General features: G+C 41.8%; 1 protein-coding gene across 1 annotated transcript in view; it reads right to left on the bottom strand.

Moving 5' to 3' along the window:
• The window catches only part of LOC142580923 (putative phosphorylase b kinase regulatory subunit alpha), a 123,157-nt gene that overhangs the window by 65,978 nt on the left and 39,172 nt on the right, over positions 1 to 18,007 (bottom strand). The gene's annotated exons all lie outside the window — the stretch shown is intronic.

The raw sequence follows: 18,007 nt of genomic DNA, 5'->3' as shown, positions 1-18,007 counted from the left end.
TGTGATATTCTTACACTTTGCAAAGTACAAAGCTCCGCTCTCCTTACTCATTCTAAATCAGTCAGTTTGTGCAAAACATGATCTATACGCGTCTAAGAAAACAAAAAAATGTTGAAGGGGCAGTTAGTTATCACTACATGGATGAATGTGAAAGCACTGCAACCACCGTGCAATGCTTACACATTAGGCCGCAACGCAAGGTCGTGGGTTTGACTCCCACCAAAGGTCGAGTGTTCTAGTGCCTTAATTAACTGTGCCACAACTAATGCCGCCTTAATTATCACCAAATGTCCTGGGTTTGTGTGCCATATTCAACTATATCTTAATTAACTATGCATCAATTAACATTACCTTATCACTAAAGGTCGTGGGTTCAACTCCCACCAATGGTTGTGGGTTAGAGTGCCTTAATTAACTCCATCTTAATTAACCATGCCTTAATTAAGAGTGGGCAATGTAGCAGCAGCAGCTTCAGTATGTTGCCTAAATGCTCTTCTTGCTTGCACAGCTCCGGGATTTCTATGCTGGTCATGCCGTTTGTCTCCGGGGTTTGGCTGGCCTTGCACCAGTCGAACACGTGTTACCGGCAATTCGACATGATTCAGTCCTATCGTCCCGGCGTTTTCCTGCCCACGTTCTTCTTTCTCTGGTGATTCTGCGCACTCCTGTGGATGCTCCTAGCATGGCAACTCCGACAGGTGATGCCATCGGATCGTTGACGTCAAGCTTCATCAGTGTAAAAGCTCCGCCGTTCCAGTGTCCCGGCAGTGGGCAATGCAGCAGCAGCAGCTTCAGCATGTTGCCTAAAAGCTTCTTCTTGCTTGCACAGATACGGTACTTGGACAACCCGTACTGTATCCGATCCGATAATAGATTCTTGCTGCTGCTGCGTTGCCCACACAGTTATTTGTGTAGTAGACCCATGTGCAATTTTTCTTATGTCCTCGATTACCTTAGTTGTCTTACCCTGAGCGGTGAAGTTGAGCTTAACCACGGCCCCAGGAGACCAGTGTCTAAAACTGGCAAACTGACGAATCCCAAAAAAAGCTTTCTTAACGCCCTTGAGACGTTGGCCGAGCTGGCACTGTCTAGTTGCGACAACCCTTCTCTTGTGAAAATTCTTTCCGATTTAGTTGCTTGTCAGAAAAATATGTCACAAGACATATCTGAAATCAAAAATTCTGTGAATACACGTTTCGATGCCTTGGAATTGCGTGTGGCTGCGCTTGAAACCTCACATTCAAATTCACTGTCTTATCGAGACTCTGGTCAGCTTCATTCTGAGGCGGCTTGCCTGACACGCACTGCCGCCGAACTAACTGCCAAATATGGCGATCTTGAAAGCCGTTCACAAAGAAATAACATAATCCTTCATGGCATACCAGAAGTTACTAATGAGAATCGTGACAAAAATGCACTCCAAGGTTGCAAACGTTTTCAATAGGCTTTCCCTTGACTGTCCGCGTATTGAACGTTTCCATAGCTCAGGCAGAATGCGCCCTGGGCATTCTCACCCTATCATATTAAAATTGCTTGATTTCAGCAATAAGCTAGTGATGCTGAAAAACGCTTATAAACTGAAAAGTTCCGGCCTGAAACTTTCCAAAGACTTTTCGTTCAGAGTGTGTGCAGTACTTTGTAAAAAGCTATGGGACGCTTTGGTTGGGCAGCGGAATAACGGCTCGATTATTAAAACGACGTTTGATAATTTATTTATAGATAACGTTCGTTAAAACTAGGACAGTGCCTCAAATAGTTTAGTAATAGCTCCTAGTTTTGATTCTAGAGCGCAAGATTTCCAAATGTTTCATTATCACTAGGCTGACAATCTCATCACTCTGCCACAGATCTTGCGATTTTGAATGTTAATGCCAGAAGCATAACTAACAAATTTCCAGCTTCTTTCACTAGTTTCTTCATGTTTTCCTCATGTTATATGCATCACAGAAACTTGGCTTTATGAAAATATTCACGACTCAGAATTCACGCCTCCTCGTTAAATTGCTGTCTGGTATGACCATCAGAATAAGAAAGCAGTGGTGTTGCTTTGCTTTTACGTTCAGGTTTTAACTTTAAGGTTCTACCAGGTCCTCCCAATGTAGAATAGGTTTGGTGCAAGTTACAAGTACATAAGCAGAATTTAACATTTTGTGGTCTTTACCACGCCCCCGATAGCCCTAGTTAGTTCTTCGATAATATTTCGTATTTTATACATGACCATAGCCTCTATAGTTCTAACTTAATCATTCTTGGTGACTTTAACATGACTTCTTCTATAATATTTTGCATTTTATACATGACCATAGCCTCGACAGTTCGGCATTTACTGGCCTTCCCTCACATATTCTGCCACTAGTGCTTCTATTTGTAGAGACTTAGTTATGTTTTCTTTGTCCCATAACCTAAGATTAGTTGATAAGAATACACAGCAGAACTCCATACTTGACTTTGTGTTTATCAGTGACGGTCTTGCTCATTTAGGTTTTGACTGTGATATCCTGGAAGGAATCTCGGATCATAACGCAGTTCTCGTACACATTAACTGTCCCATCCCACATGAACGCTCTAGCTATTCCACATTTTATGATTTTAACAAGGCTGACGATAGATCTATCACTGATACTTTGACAGCTAACTTTGACCATTTTTTTCACTCAGTACCAAATGTCATGGAACAGTCTTGTTGTTGATTGTTTTGAGTCGTTAGTGAAATCTTGCATCAGTAACTACTGTCCATTAAAAAGCAAAAAAGATAAATAATAAACTTCCTTGGATTAACCTGGATATCTTGCACCTTTCACGCAGAGTAGATAGCCTACATAAATCAAAGCATTCTAATTCTGCACTTCGCATTTCTTTTGAAAAAGCAAGGAGGAACTTCGTGCCATTACTAAAAATGCTAAATATTTCAATTTGTGAATGCAGGTCCCTCTACTACTAAAATCAAATCCTCACAGGTTGTGGTCATTAACTTTACCTAGTGCAACGTGCAGTACCTCTTTCAAGATTAACGATGCTATTACTAACGACCCCACCATAGTTTCGAATGCTTTTGACTTGTACTTTCAATCTGTTTTCACCCTCGATAACCATGTAGTTCCAAAGTTTAGTTATGACGCACAAACTAATAAATTAGGTGATAATAAGTTCTGATGGTGTCTTAAACCTAATCTTGAATCTCGACACTAAATAGTGTACCGGTTCGAATAGTATCCCAAATTCTTTCCTTGTAAGATACTCCCTATGGACAGTTCAGTACCTTACTGTAATCTTCCAGAAATCCTTAGACTCTGGTGAAGTACCAACTAAATGGAAAACAGCCAAAGTCCTGCCTTTGTATAAATCAGGTGATAAACAACTTCTCTCTAACTACAGGCCGATATCTCTCACACCCCAGTAATGCAAGATGTTAGAGCACAATATTCGAAAACATATATGAAGCGGCATGAGCCTTGGAATAGAAGATGAAGCGCAGGAGTCTGGGTTCAGGAGAAGAGAAGAAGGAAGTGAGAATAAAATGGTAGACAAGATGGACGCCAGTTTTATAGCAATACTTTCCGTCTATTGTGTCCTTTAACTAGGAACGCTACATTATTTTGGCGCAGCCGACAGCGGACTCCAGCATGTGGGTGACATTTTTCCTTGAGGAGACCTCCGCAGAGAAGATAATCTTTTCGAGATACCAAGCTGAAGATGAACCAGCGGTGGAACTGCCTCGCGAACTCAACTCGGCAGAACTCGTGAACCTGGTTTTAGAGAAGGCTTCCATGGACAATGATGAACTACGTCGGAAGGGTGCTGTGAAAGTGAACTTGTGTCTGGCGATCTTCGACGAATTAGTGCTTCAACCGATGCGTCGAAAGGACTCAGGATCACAGTCATCGACGGAAGAGGTGAGCCTCGTTTTGAATGCTCTTCGGCTACAACAAGAACAGATTTCGCAACAAAACCAGCTGGTGACATCGCTTATAAGCTCTTTAAACGCTGAGAAGCCGGAGACTAAATTTGTAGAATCCGATGCGTTCGACGGCATGTCTTCAAGTCCAGAAGGTTGGCTTGAATTCTATGAATATGCCGCTGAGAACAATTGGCACTCTAATGAGGACAAGATTACTAACATGCGTAGTTACTTAAGCGGTGTTGCACTGAAGTGGTATGATTTGCACATTATTGAAGAGGCTGGCAACTCTTGGAATCAGTGGAAAGAAAAATTCTTGACGACATTCCGAAGCAACTCAGTGCAAAGGTGGGACGCCGCGCTTAATTTCAAATTCAAGCAAGGCTCCCTCGTCGAGTATTTCTTTGACAAACGCCGCCTTTTAAAGCTGGCCGAGCCTATGCTTTCTCCTTCTGCCGTAGTAGCACTAATAACGCACGGACTGCACATGCAAGTCCTGAAGCAAGTGCAAATACGGTCACCTAAAACTATGGACGGGCTCCTGGAGTGCCTTCACGCATACCATTTACTTCAGAAGAAAATATAAGCGCTAGCTCAAGCAGTCACTTCACACGGTCCGGCGCGGACTGGTCAAGCCGTAATCAGCAAGAACCATGGTGCCTTGCAGGCAGCACAGAGAACTTGGGTTGGCGCACTCCCAGAGGTCGGGTGAATAACGTCGACAGCGACCCTGTCCCCCTAGTTTCGGACGCTGAAGAGGCTCCGACGACAAAAAACTGATAAACAAGGGTGATCAGTCCGACCCGATGACCACAACTGAGACTGTTTATTTAACTTGCTCTAGCCTACTTCACATCCCTGTCAAAGTGGGAAACAGCCATATGATGGCTTTGGTTGACAGCGATGCTTCTGTGTCTATAATAAATGCCAAGCTGGTAGATGCAAGTCACCTGCATAGTGGAAGAGTACTACGGGTGCAAGGCTATGATGGAAAAGTGACAATGCATAATCAATGGACCTCAGTAAACATCGAGTTCCAAGGTCATGAAATAGAGAGTGATGTACTGGTGATTGAGGGGGTGACGTATGACTTTCTGCTATCCAGACCAGATATAAAGAAATTAAAAATCAACGTATACTGGGACGATGCGGTTTTAGTAGAAGGGCTATCAAGGCAAGAGACACAGCCGGATAGAAAAGATAACCTGCGAGTTGTCAAGTGCGCGGAGGATATTGCAACGACCTATCCTGAACTGGTATGCATAGGAAGCTATCCACCAGCGATGACGTCACACAAGGTGCCTTTCGAACTAACCGACAAGACCATCATCCGAAAATCACCTTATAACATGTCAAGAGAGCACAAGATATGGTTGAAGAAGGAATTGCAGGAGATGCTAGACGCCAATATAATCCGGCCTTCGGTGTCACCCTTCGCCTCTCCCATAACTATTGCGCCGAAAGAAGATGGAACTTTCAGACTGTGCACAGATTACAGGGTTCTCAACCGACAGACAGAACTTAAACCATTTCCCATGCCGAAGAGAGACACAATTAAAGATGAGACAGGTGGTTGCCGATGTTTTTCCCGTATTGACTTGTGCAAAGGTTTCTGGCAGATCCCGCTAACCAAAGAAACAAAAATGTACACTGCTTTTATCACGCCCTTCGACCTGTACGAGTATAGCCGGCTTCCTTTCGGCTGGAAAAACTCACCAGCATGGTTCCAGAAGATTATGAACGAAGTCCTGAAGCCTTTCCTAGGTGTCTTTTGTAATGTGTACATAGACAATATTATCGTCTTCTCCAAAACTGAGGCGGAGCATCAGGAACACCTGTCCCAGGTATTAAATGCCTTGAGCTTGGCACACCTCAAGGTTAATTGTAAGAAAAGTGCGTTCTTTCAAAGAAAAGTTGTGTTCGTTGGAAGAGTCTTTGATGGGACTACCAAAAGCACAAAACAAGAGTCTGTTGAGAGGATATCCCAACTGGTAAAACCATATGACGTCCACTCATTGCGTGTGTTTTTGGGATTAGCAGGACATTTCAGACCCTTCATAAAAGACTTTGCCATCAAAACAAGATGCCTCACGCGCCTAACGCAGAAAGAAGTTCCATTTGAGTGGGATGAGGAATGTGAGAGAGTCTACCATGATCTGGTGCACAGAATCTCTGCTGACCCTATTCTATGCATACCAGATTTCACTTTACCCTTTTAACTGAATACCGACACCTCACACTATGGGACAGGTGCAGTCTTGTACCAGAAATGTCCAGAAGCATCCGGCCGAGAAAAGCGACACGTAGTAGGTTACTACAGCTACACCCTCAAGCCACCTGAAGTCAACTATACCACTACTGAAAAGGAAGCTCTTGCAGTCCTTAAAGCAATTCAGTACTTCCGCACGTACCTAGAAGGTGCGAAGTTTACTTTGTTCACCGATCACCAGGCCCTCACTCATCTCTTGAATATGACCCAACCTAAGGGACATATCGCCAGATGGGTGAACTATTAGCAGCAGTTCGATTTCACCATCTCCCACAGACCTGGACCCCTTTTGACTGATGCAGATGCATTGTCTAGACTGATGATACAGGCCAACAACGAACAATCGGAAGAAATCAATGAAATTAAATTGTAGGAAGGCACTGAACAATTTATTTTTATGGAAGGTCGCTATCAAGTCCCGCCAACGCTGGTTTCCAGGGTGCTTTATTTGTACCACGATAGCCCAGAATCTGGAGGATACGACAGATTTTGGAGCACCCACAACAAGCTAGTCAAGAGATTTACGTGGTCTAACATGAAAGAAGACGTCAATCAATACGTTCGTTCATGCCACATTTGTCAAGTCAACAAAGTGAAATATAAGCAGCCTACGGACGCCATGATAATACCTTGCCACTCGAACGTGCCTTTTGAAGTTATACACCTGGATTTCGCCGAGCTAAATAAGAAATGAGAAGGAGTCCGAAAAACGCAAGCTTTCCTTCTGGCCGTAGATGAATGCACCAGGATGGTCGTGGCACGGGCAGGAAAAGAAGATGCGAATAGTGTCATCGCCCTTCTCGAACAGGATATGTTTAGGACAACCAGGACGATTGTATGTGACAACGGTCCAGCGTTCAAGAGTGAAAAGCTAGCAAGATGGGCTCGAGACCACAATATATCAATCCAATTTTGTGCACCATACCATCTCACAGCAAATGGGCTTGCAGAGCGTGCCATACGAGATGTGAAACAATACATCAGGATGTACGGTAGTTTCCCTGGTGGTTGGAAATGCTCTTTAGAAGCAGCTGTAAGACATCACAATCGCACCTACACCAGTGGCTTGGGATGCAGCCCGCAGTTCGCTTTTTCAGGAGAAACCCCTATTCTTCAGGCAGACCGTGAACTGGGGCTGTCGAGGAAATCTCAAGATCGTCAAGGAAACAGAAATGGCAGGAGGAGAGGTACCGTAAACAAATGAAAAAAAAATTTTGACAAGAGACATTGCTCAGATATCCTAGACATTCAAGTCACCGACCTCATTCTAGTTAGGAAAGGAGTAAGAGAATCCAGTGCCAAATTTTATGGTCTTTACTCTGTGACAAAGACAGCCACTCGGAAAGAAATATTGAAGACTGTGTGGTACATTGGCGAACGTGGCTCAGTTGAATGTGCTTCGATTGGAAACGTTTTCAAGTATTACCTCAGGAGAGGTTAGCAAACAAAAGAAACCTGGAAAGGTGAAGCGGTATGAGCCTTGGAATAGAAGATGAAGAAGCGCAGGAGTCTGGTTTCAGGAGAAGAGAAGAAGGAAGTGAGAATAAAATGGTAGACAAGATGGACGCCAGTTCCATAGCAATACTTTCCGTCTATTGTGTCCTTTAACTAGGAATGCTACATTATAATCGAATTCCTTAACTCTAATGATGTTCTGACATGTTCCCAGCATGGTTTCCGTTGTGATTATAGCACTGTAACGTAATTAGTCGATTTTGTTCAAAATATGACTTCTAACCTAGACATAGGTAATCAAGTGGATGCCATCTTTATTGACTTCTCTAAAGCTTTTGACTCTGTGATTCACTCTAAACTACTGGTAAAATTAAACGCCATATTAAATGATCTCTGTCCTGTTTCTTCGATAGCCAGTTTTCTTCGTTGTCGCTCACAATTTGTTTCTTTTAACTCAGTGGACTCCTCCTGTCGACGTTACATTAGGCATTCCTCAGAAATCCGTATTAGGCCCTTTATTATTTCTAATATACATCAATGATTTACCTCGTAGCACCTCAACTAAAATCAGACTTTACACAGATGACTGCGTATTATTTGAATCCATTAACTCCACTAATGACCACGAGCGTCTTGCCCAATCCCTTATGTCTTTCTGCACTTGGTGCAAAACGTGGCAAATGAGCATCAACTGTAGTAAAACAGTTGTGATGTCATTTTCCAATAGACAGAGCCCCCTCTCCTTTGATTATTCTCTGGATGCCATCCAACTTTATTAATAGAGTGTCTCAATATAAATACTTAGGTGTATTTCTAACAGAACAACTTTCTTGGTCTAAACATACTGAATGTGTAAATGGGAAAGCCCTGAACAAATTAGATTATTTGCGCCGCACTTTAGCTAAGACCCCCGCAATACTAAACTGCTATTATATAAAACGTCAATTCGCCCTGTTCTAGAATACGCATCTGTCGTTTGGTTCCTGTAAAAACAATGTGAAATAAGCTCGCTCAATAACGTTCAACGAAAATCTATCCGTTTCATTTGCCAAAATTACAACCACACTTTCTCACCAACACATGCTCAAAAATCTTTTGAGCATTGAGCCATTACTTTCACCTTACCACATTGAAGCCTTAAAACGTTTATATGAAATTAATAACTCCACCCTGGTCTTTCTGATTATAACTATATCACATTTACTAATGCAAGTTGTACCTATGGCTCCCGTGCCTTGAACGTAACGCCTATTTCTTCCCGTACTAACACATTCAAGTACAGTTTTTTTCCACATACAATAGAGCTTTGGAATTCTCTACCTGGTAACATTCGTTCACTAACACTGAAAGATTTCACAGCTACCACTGGTAAGCACTTTGCTAACATGTAAAGTGCTTCTTTTTGATCATTCATCTTTTTCTGTTTATGTGTGTTATTAATGTGTAATGTATAGTAATGTATAATGTTCCCACTCCTGCTATAGCCCTATGTAGAGCTGCAGTATATGTAAATAAATAAATTAATTAATTAACACCAAAGGGCGTGGGTTCGACTCCCATCAATGGTCGTGGGTTTGACCCTCACCAGAGGTTGAGGGTTCAACATTGATGGCCACACCAACGCCGACAACTAAAGCAGATTTTCCACCTCATGAGCCATATAATGCTTTCGCATTAATAAGTGCATGCAATTTCGAGCACCAGTACACTGGTGTCAAGAAACTTAACGGCACATGTTTTGCCATCACTGTTATTTTGCCATGCTTTTGCTGCTTCTGCTCACCAATCTCTGAGGAACCTTCCACCCCCCCCACCCCCTAGCAGAATTTCGCTTTAACCATTGACAGATGGCTTTGACATCATGAAACCTTCAACAGTTAATCATTGTTATTTTGCCATGCTTTTGCTGCTTCTGCTCATCAACCTCTGAGAAACCCCCCCACCCTTTCTTTTCCTCTCCCAAGTTTGCTCTAACCAGTGTTACCAGTGTAACCAGTGTAACCAGTGTAACCAGCGGCTTTGACATGATGGACCCTTCAACAGTTGACTTTGCACATAGAAAGCTAACTGTAGCACACCATCATTTAAACCTGAGCGCTGCTGTTTTAGTACATTTTTGTTCATGAAGTACTTCAGCATTATCTCATACACTTCTGATACTGAATCAAGCATTTACCACCTGCTGCACAAGTACGCATACTCATGTACTCATGTGTAGAAGATACACTCATTGTAACTTCCTTAGATGTTTTCTGGAAATTCTTGGAACTATATGTATGTCCAAGAAGTGTTCTTGTAGAAGGCTAATTGTATAAAAATACATTATGGAAATGTGAATACAGGCATTGGTGCTTTCCGCCAATTCAAAATATAGAAAAAGAAAATCATCGGAAGCTTTTCATGTACGTAGGTCAGTATGCCTTAAAAGTTTGAAGCATTATGGCCAACATGGATAAGTCGGCTGCACCACATTAGAACTGTACCTGCAAACAATCAACCAAGCACTTAATACGGTTGATAACCAGGTGAGTTGGTACAAATGTATTGGTACAAACTGTCCTTGTCCGTTCCCTTTTTTACCTTAAGTCCTGTCTTCTCATGCAGTTAGTATAAATGCAACCAAGGACCAATTCTCAATTATTAAATCTTTATATCTCCTGCCAAAATTAAAAAGGAAAGGGCTCTTTAACAGCAGTGCTCTTTCATACTTTTTGAAAGTTTCGTACTAACAAAAAATCCACATGTGTTCAATACTTTTCTAAAGCAATATTTTGACTGAATAACTTAATGCACCACAACTATTCACAGCCATTGCCTTCAACATTACTTCTGAGTACCAATATTTTCACAAGCTCAGCAAGGTTCCGAGCTTATTACACACATCTGAAACATCTCAGTAATGGTAGATGTAGTCAGTTCCGAGTCAGTGCTCATTTCTCTACATTGTGTCTTCACGTCTCATGGTTCCAGTGCTATGTTCCCTGATACATGTCTTAACTAGCCCAGTCATAGATCCTACATCTGAATGCTAGTGAACTTCACTTTATGATGCATTTACACACTGCCAGTCTATATCAGTTTGGGGAAACACATATTCCATGCATGTAACACATCTACAATATTTAAAAAATCAAACCTTGCGGATAATCAATTTATCTGTTACATGTCACATGCAGCACTAATTTTCACTTCCTCAAATATACTACCATTACGCTATATGCTCCACCTCAAATTGGTTTTACAAGTATATCGCACACTAAACCATGAAATCATTTTAGATACATTTAATATATCTGCTCTTACCAACACTAACAATATGTGATCTTCCTCTAACAACAATTTTTACTCTCTCAAATAAATACTAATTATGGTATGTTTACTGCCATTTTTACGGGTATTAGATACTAGAATAAACTACCCCATGTTAAACAACAACACTACTGGCTACAAACTCATTACTATGAACATATACTGTATACAGATTTATTTAACAGTTTTCGTTGTTTCTATACTTGCCCAATGTATTGCTTTTATTCTCTATCTCTCATTGTCTTTCGTATTTTTCTTAGAAATTTTCAGTTTTTCATTCCATAGCATATATTTGACTTGTACTTTGCATATTGTAAGCATATTTCTGTTTCAAATTATATTTGCTACATTAACCTCATGTTCTTTGATATGTCATTCCTATGTTTCCCTAATGTGTCAATTACTACATTTTTATTTACTGATATGCAATATCTATTTCATTTGCTTGTGTCTGACTTGAACTTCAATTATTGTAAGCACCTTTCTTGTATTTGATTATCTGGTTCCTTAAACTTAGTGTAAACTGCCTTCTGCCACTGCTATGTTGCCATAATGTATTATTACTATTTATTAAATTGCTAATAGGAGGTCCCCATGACAGTTTTTGTATAACTCCTGGACCTCCTCCTGTACTAATGATGAATGATGAAATAAACAAATAAAAAGTAAAAAAAAAATGTCCACAAAGTCTCATTATGCAAGAGCTTTTTGAAGACCTGGCAAATTCTGATATTTGAGTTTTTATGGCATGTTGTCAAACAGACAATGAAGCAGACAGTGAAATGATAAGCTGCCACAGTAATAAGTGACAAAATAAAATGAAAACAAGAGCACTTAAGAAAAAGCCAGATTTCATAGGTCTCGTGTCATTAGCGTCTACGTAAAGTAAATGCATAATTCGGTGTAAGCAATGGCCTGCTGCCAGATGTTTGTGCACACAGGCACACGAACGAAATGAAAACAAAAGGAGTATTGCCTTTTAAGAAAATTTCTTTGCCAAGCAACATGAATTCTACCAAAAAAAAAAAGAATAAAATACTGCATAGGTGACCTTACAGCCCACAGCATTTAACAAAAGAGGTGGACCAAAATTGAAGGTTGTACAAACGCAACAGGAGCCTTTTTGATTTTTATAGGAGGGTCTCTTTGTAGCTTAGATTATTTCCAGTCATATGTGAGAAACTGAGGATGTATTTAATTGACCCCAAAAGTTTATAGCGCAATATCCCAAAAAGAGAGCAGAACTGTTGTCTAGCTTAGGCAAATAGCTTGTAAAAAGTGAAGCACTGCATTGTTCGCACGCACCAGTACAGAGTGCTACTAAGAATATTAGACTGTGCAAACTGGCTACATAGAACTTCCACTTTCTCACAGTTCTGGTACTCCACAAGTTTTTGAAACTCGGAGTACTGTCTGTAGGCAGCCTTCCACTTGCAGCAAGTTTTGCTCGTCTTTCAGGGGGGGGGGGGGGGTCACGATTACTTATAGGTCCTGCTTTTTCCCAAGCGAATTGTTTCTCACATAAAACTTTAATATTTCTAAGGAGGTGCTTTCTGTGCTGTATCCATCTGTACCTGTTGCTTCTATACCATAGAAACTTGTATACAGGAAATTTTTTTGCGGTAACTACGGTTGAGAAGTCAACCACAACTGTATTGAATTTCTGATGCTAACCTACATCTTCACATTTACCCTTCACTAAGCTTCAATTGACTGGGGCAATTCTTAGTGCTCAAACTTCCTTTCCACTGGTAGTGACATGAGGCAGGGACGTTCCTTACACTGGCTCAGCAGCTATGGCGTTTTGCTGCTGAGCAAGAGGTTGGTGAATTTATATTTGGCTATGGCAGCCACATTCTCAAGTGGACACAATGCAAAAAAATTTGCACATAACGAGCACTGGGTGCTCATTAACAAATGCTAGGCGATCAAAATTAATTCACAGCTCTCTGTTACGGCATCTCTCATACCCTGTGTGGGACATTAAACTGGAACGTTAAAGTGCATTAATTAATAAGTTGAGAAACAATGAAAAACTGTAATCTAAGATCACATCAATCACAGACTATGCAATACTCAAAGTAGTCTATAAGTACGGTGTGACATGACAGCCTAGCAGTGCCACACTTGTTGAATTGCTTTCTTAGATTCTAAGAACCAGTATATGTGAGAAAACATGTGTAAGCCACTTTTCTAAAAAGCTTTTTCTTTCTGCAGGTCATTTTTCAAGACTCAAGAAAAAAACAAAAGCAGACCGGCAAGCTTTTTTTTTCCTCTTTTAATTCCGATCTGGGCATATGAAAAAGATAGTCACATTTATCCCATAAAGAGGCCCTGCAACAATTTTTTAGCATGGTAAATAAACCATGCCACACAAGATAATGCTGCCATGAGCACCTGAGTCAAATATTACTCACTTGCATGCAGCTGGGTATGTACAATATTGCTTTGAAGATCGCTCATGCTTTCCTGTGGCTTCTTCAAATTCCCACAATCCTTCAGTGTACCTGATGGCGCAATGATGATGCTGTACAACTATTGGCTGGATTTGTGGTTATGCCATGGGAAATCATTACTTTAGCAAAAGCAAGAAAATCATCAGAGATGCTATCATTCTTTATACATACTGGCTTGCATTATACATAATATAGAAAATTGCAGTATGAAGAAATGCAACAAACATTTTCAGTTTTGCACATGTGGCCTACAGTGACTGTTGTGATCATCAAGTTATGCTACTTTCTGCATAGTGCAAGGTTGTGTCATTTGGTTGCATCCCTTTGGCTAAATTTGTGATAGATGAGTAGTAAATACCACTGAACCAATCTTGGCAAAGCCGTAGGGTGGTTACTAAGTCCCAGCACGCAGTGTCCAAGATTTTTCAGCACATCGCTGGCACCAAGCACTCCAGCTGGCTCGCATAGCCACGCCTGGAGAATCAGAGACCAGTCAGAGCACGCAGTAGTTCGAATTTCTCACGGGGAGAGGGCTCATCGCTGCAACCCGCGGCAGTCGCAGTATCTACACTATGTAGCAACTTGGCCCCCAAAATCAAGAAGGTCACTCCAAGGAGCCACTCATTTGGTTATCGATCACTTTTAGTGAGTGGTAATCGTGGTGTTTTTTTTTTTTCAGTTTCATTATAAAAAACGGCTATTTTTGCTTGCGTTTTGTGGTGCTCCTGGCGTATTTCAAACATCACATTTTGCACAGAGGCTTCTTTATATCCACATCATCTAAAACTAGGCTTTTTACTCGGCCTAAAATTTTGTTGCAGTTGGCCTTTAAAGGGCCCCTCACCAGGTCTGGCCATGTTGTTGAGTTGAGAAGCACCGTGTATACAATGCGTGCTAACGATCATGTCTGCTAAGTATTACATCGCCATGCACTGTGGAAAGATCTGAAATTTCAAACTGAATTCCGTTTGCTCTTCTCCTGGTGCACGTCGCGCTTCCAGCTGGGGGATCGACGTATATCACACAAGTGCACCTATGTACATTGCACTGCTGTGACGTCACTCGTAGTGACACGTGACTTCACTGCACAGCAAGAAAAGCGAGGGGAAAAAAAAATGAAGGCGGGACCTGTGATGTATGCATCACGTGACCCTCGAGCTCTGATATAGGAGAATGCAGGGATGGAACTTTGCTTCCCTGCAGAGTAGAGGATAGTTGAGGACAGTTGAGGACAGTGCAGAGGATAGACGGCATAAGTGGAGAGAGTGTATCTCTTTGCAGAGGCCCTCCCCTCCTGAAATCATGGGTTCATGGCACTGAAATATTTCTACCTCGGCTATTAATGACCCAATCTGAAAAAATACTGCGGCAGAACGCGCTCCCTAGAGGGCACGTAACAACTTCCAGCATATAACCAAAATTTTCTATGTGGCCTAGTGAGGGGCCCTTTAATTTGTGTTTGTGTACTATGGTGCATGTTTGTGCCTACAAATTCTCTGCGAGCATCTTGGGATAATGTGAATGCAGGCTGAGGTGTTGCTGTTGACTTTTCTTGATTTTTCCTTTTGAGATTCAAAGCAAAAAAGCTGCATTTGCCTTCGTTGTGGTTACTATATGCATGTTCACTGGGTCACATTTCAACAGCCACAGTGTTAAACCTTTCACTTCTGTCTGTACAGTGCTCAGCATAGCTTGGTGCTTCATTCACAGTGTTCCATTCTGTAAGAAAATCAACCTAAATTTTTCTACAGACATCTCATTTCCAAGATGTCTGGTTTATTTTAATCACAAAAGGAATTTGCATTAGGTGCGTTAATTAAAATTATTTTCAAGCATGAAAAAGCCTAAAACATGCAAGGACGCGAAGTGCAGCTTTGCGTTGTCCGCACTAAGAATGCCTCTCAAACTTTTTGCCTTGGCCCTTGCTCACTACACACAGCCTCGAAGAGTTCTCCTGCACAGTGTTTGGTGGTATATGCTAAGAAAAATGAGCACACTGGGAAGCCTGTAGGTGCATTGGTAAGGCTTGAAGTGATGGCTTTCATCCAACTTGGTACCCTGGTTGCAATGGCTACAATGACACAGAAGTGCCCGGCAAGTGGGAAGCTTTTCATTATTTTGCTATCACCTCCTGCTGAAAGTGTGGACAAGTATGTCCATCTAGTGTACAAAACCCAAAACAACTAGAAAACAAATTGCAATGTGCTGCCATCCATGAAAAACTTGCAAGGACATCCGCTCCAGAGGTGGCCGACGCAGAGCTGGCCACCTGCATTTTGACCTCTGTTTTGGCCAGCTCTGTGACAGCCGCAGAAGGGAATGGGTTAAGACGAATGTGAAATTATGGCACCCATGAGCATTTGTTGGCTGCAAAGGCAGAGACAGTGATGCAAGATTCTACATCAAAAGCTGAGGGACACCAAGCTCCAAGGAGCATTCTTAAAGTAAATTGAGCTACCACCTGTGTCTGCATAGCCACTCACAATACCAGGCACTTGGGCTTCCGGCAAATTTGGGTGGCATTTTAAACAAGAGAAGCGCACCTGTAAAGCACATGTCGACGCATGTGGCCACACTGAGCACAAGGTTGCACATATTACCTCATTTGAGTATGTCGCTGTGCAACCACATAAAAAATGAGCAGACATTCCTTCGACAGAAGTAGGAGGAGATTTGTGTCTCAATCGGCTATAAAATGCAGCGTCCCAAACTGCCAGCTGCTTTCTATATAAAAAGATGCTGGCTCCGCCCCTAACTAGATTTTGTGCTATTATGCTGCTGTCAAATGCAGAAGCTTTAGCACTGGCTACATGTTACTGCTCCATGCGAGAGCATAGCATATGGAGTATATATGCATAGAACCTCAACGGTAAGGCAAGTGAGAGCCCCTGAGTTTAGCATGTCAGATGTGCCAGTACCATAACACTGGCTGTCATGTTATCAATAAAAAACAATAACAAAGACTGAAGCACAGTGACATAGAGAGGGTGAAGCATTGTGGGCAATGCCACATTGCAGCCTCTAGCTTGAGCGGTGTCAAGCCTCACAGAGGAGTCGTGTTGGAGGGCAACATGACTGCCAATATCTTCGATCATATGCAATGTATTCAAATGCTATTTCTTGCTGGAGAATATTTGCAAAGTGATGCCCTTTATTGCCCAATCCATTTCATTACTGTATTAAAAAAATGTTGCAGGACCCCTTTAAAAATATGATAAAACATAACGTGACAGTACAACTAAAGTAATTAATTGAACTGCACAGGTTTCCATTAGATGGCGTTTAGTGATTTGTTAAAAAGACTTAACATAAACTGTAGAATATACAGATTCATTCACTACATCCAATAGCTTTATACTGCCAAATGTGTGCCTAATTACAAAGGTTAGATATTATTTTAAACAAAACTGAGCTCATAGCAAGCTTTCAATGGCTGCAATAATATTGAAACAACACATGAAATGCATACCATGTACAGTCGCCCGCAAAAGTTTACGAGGCATGGGTTTCACAACAAATGTGGATTTCTGCTCTGTTAAGGTGTAGCGCTTCTAATTTAATGGATCACAGTATAGTTTGCAAGAAATGCTATGGATCAAAGCTTTTAATAAGAGGCTACATGCACAGGCTTCATGGAAATTCGGCTCTTTTGCAAATCACATGTCTCGTAAACTTTTGCGGGTGACTGTACAAATTTGTGCCCAGTTCTAACACTTCTCAAGATAGTTCACATAAACATAAATCCAATAGCATATTTTAATACATGAGAATATTTCATTAGGAATAATTATAGAAAATAAGGTTTTCCCCGTCTACATACAATAAAATTAATTTCTACCATGTTTCTCAACATACAGTAAAACCTCGTTAAACCATTCCCGCTTAAACAGTAGTTTCGTTTTAAAAGTAGTAAAGCCAAATCCCCCACTCAGCGGCCATTGAACATAATGTGTTTTGTATCCACATAAACCGTACCAGCTTATTGCGTACGTGTCGGATAACACATACTGTTTACACTTTTCATCACACAAACACGGCAGCGCGTCGTCTCCATCGGGCGGCCCGGCAGAACAACAAGCCTCAGAGACTGGAACAACGGCCTCTAAGCGCCCTGTGCATATGCGCGTGAAGCCACATCAACATCAACATATTTGCAGTGCCGTGCCAGAGAGTGTTGTGGCATCGTGCAAGCGAGGACTCGCGTCATGCCAAAGCTCAGATAGAAAAGACACCAGGTGCTCAGCATAGCAGAAAAATTAGACATCATCCATGCTATCGAACATGACACGAAGACGTTGGCGCTGGCACGCGACAGGGACCTGCTGTTGACTACGGTGTATGGCATTTGGAATGCGAAGAAGTTGCTCGGCAGCGCTGCTGTGACCGCAAGGAGATGTCGGCTATGAGGTTCGACTCTTCGCCATTGTTGCCTCTGTTGTTGCCGAAGTGTCGACTAGCGACAATGACGAGGACGACGCCGAAAGCAACAGCATGAGCGATTCAGGCGGAACAGTGGCAGAAGCTGCGTGTTACATCAGCCTCATGAATGCAATCGTCGTGACGAAAACAGCACCCGGGAATGAAAAAGCCGCCCCGGGACCTGCAGCACTACCGCGCGCG

Source organism: Dermacentor variabilis, chromosome 1, assembly GCF_050947875.1.
Source record: "Dermacentor variabilis isolate Ectoservices chromosome 1, ASM5094787v1, whole genome shotgun sequence".
NCBI lineage: Eukaryota > Metazoa > Arthropoda > Arachnida > Ixodida > Ixodidae > Dermacentor > Dermacentor variabilis.
The sequence above is the reverse complement of the archived record's forward strand: the minus strand, read 5'-3'. Positions and strand labels throughout refer to the sequence as shown.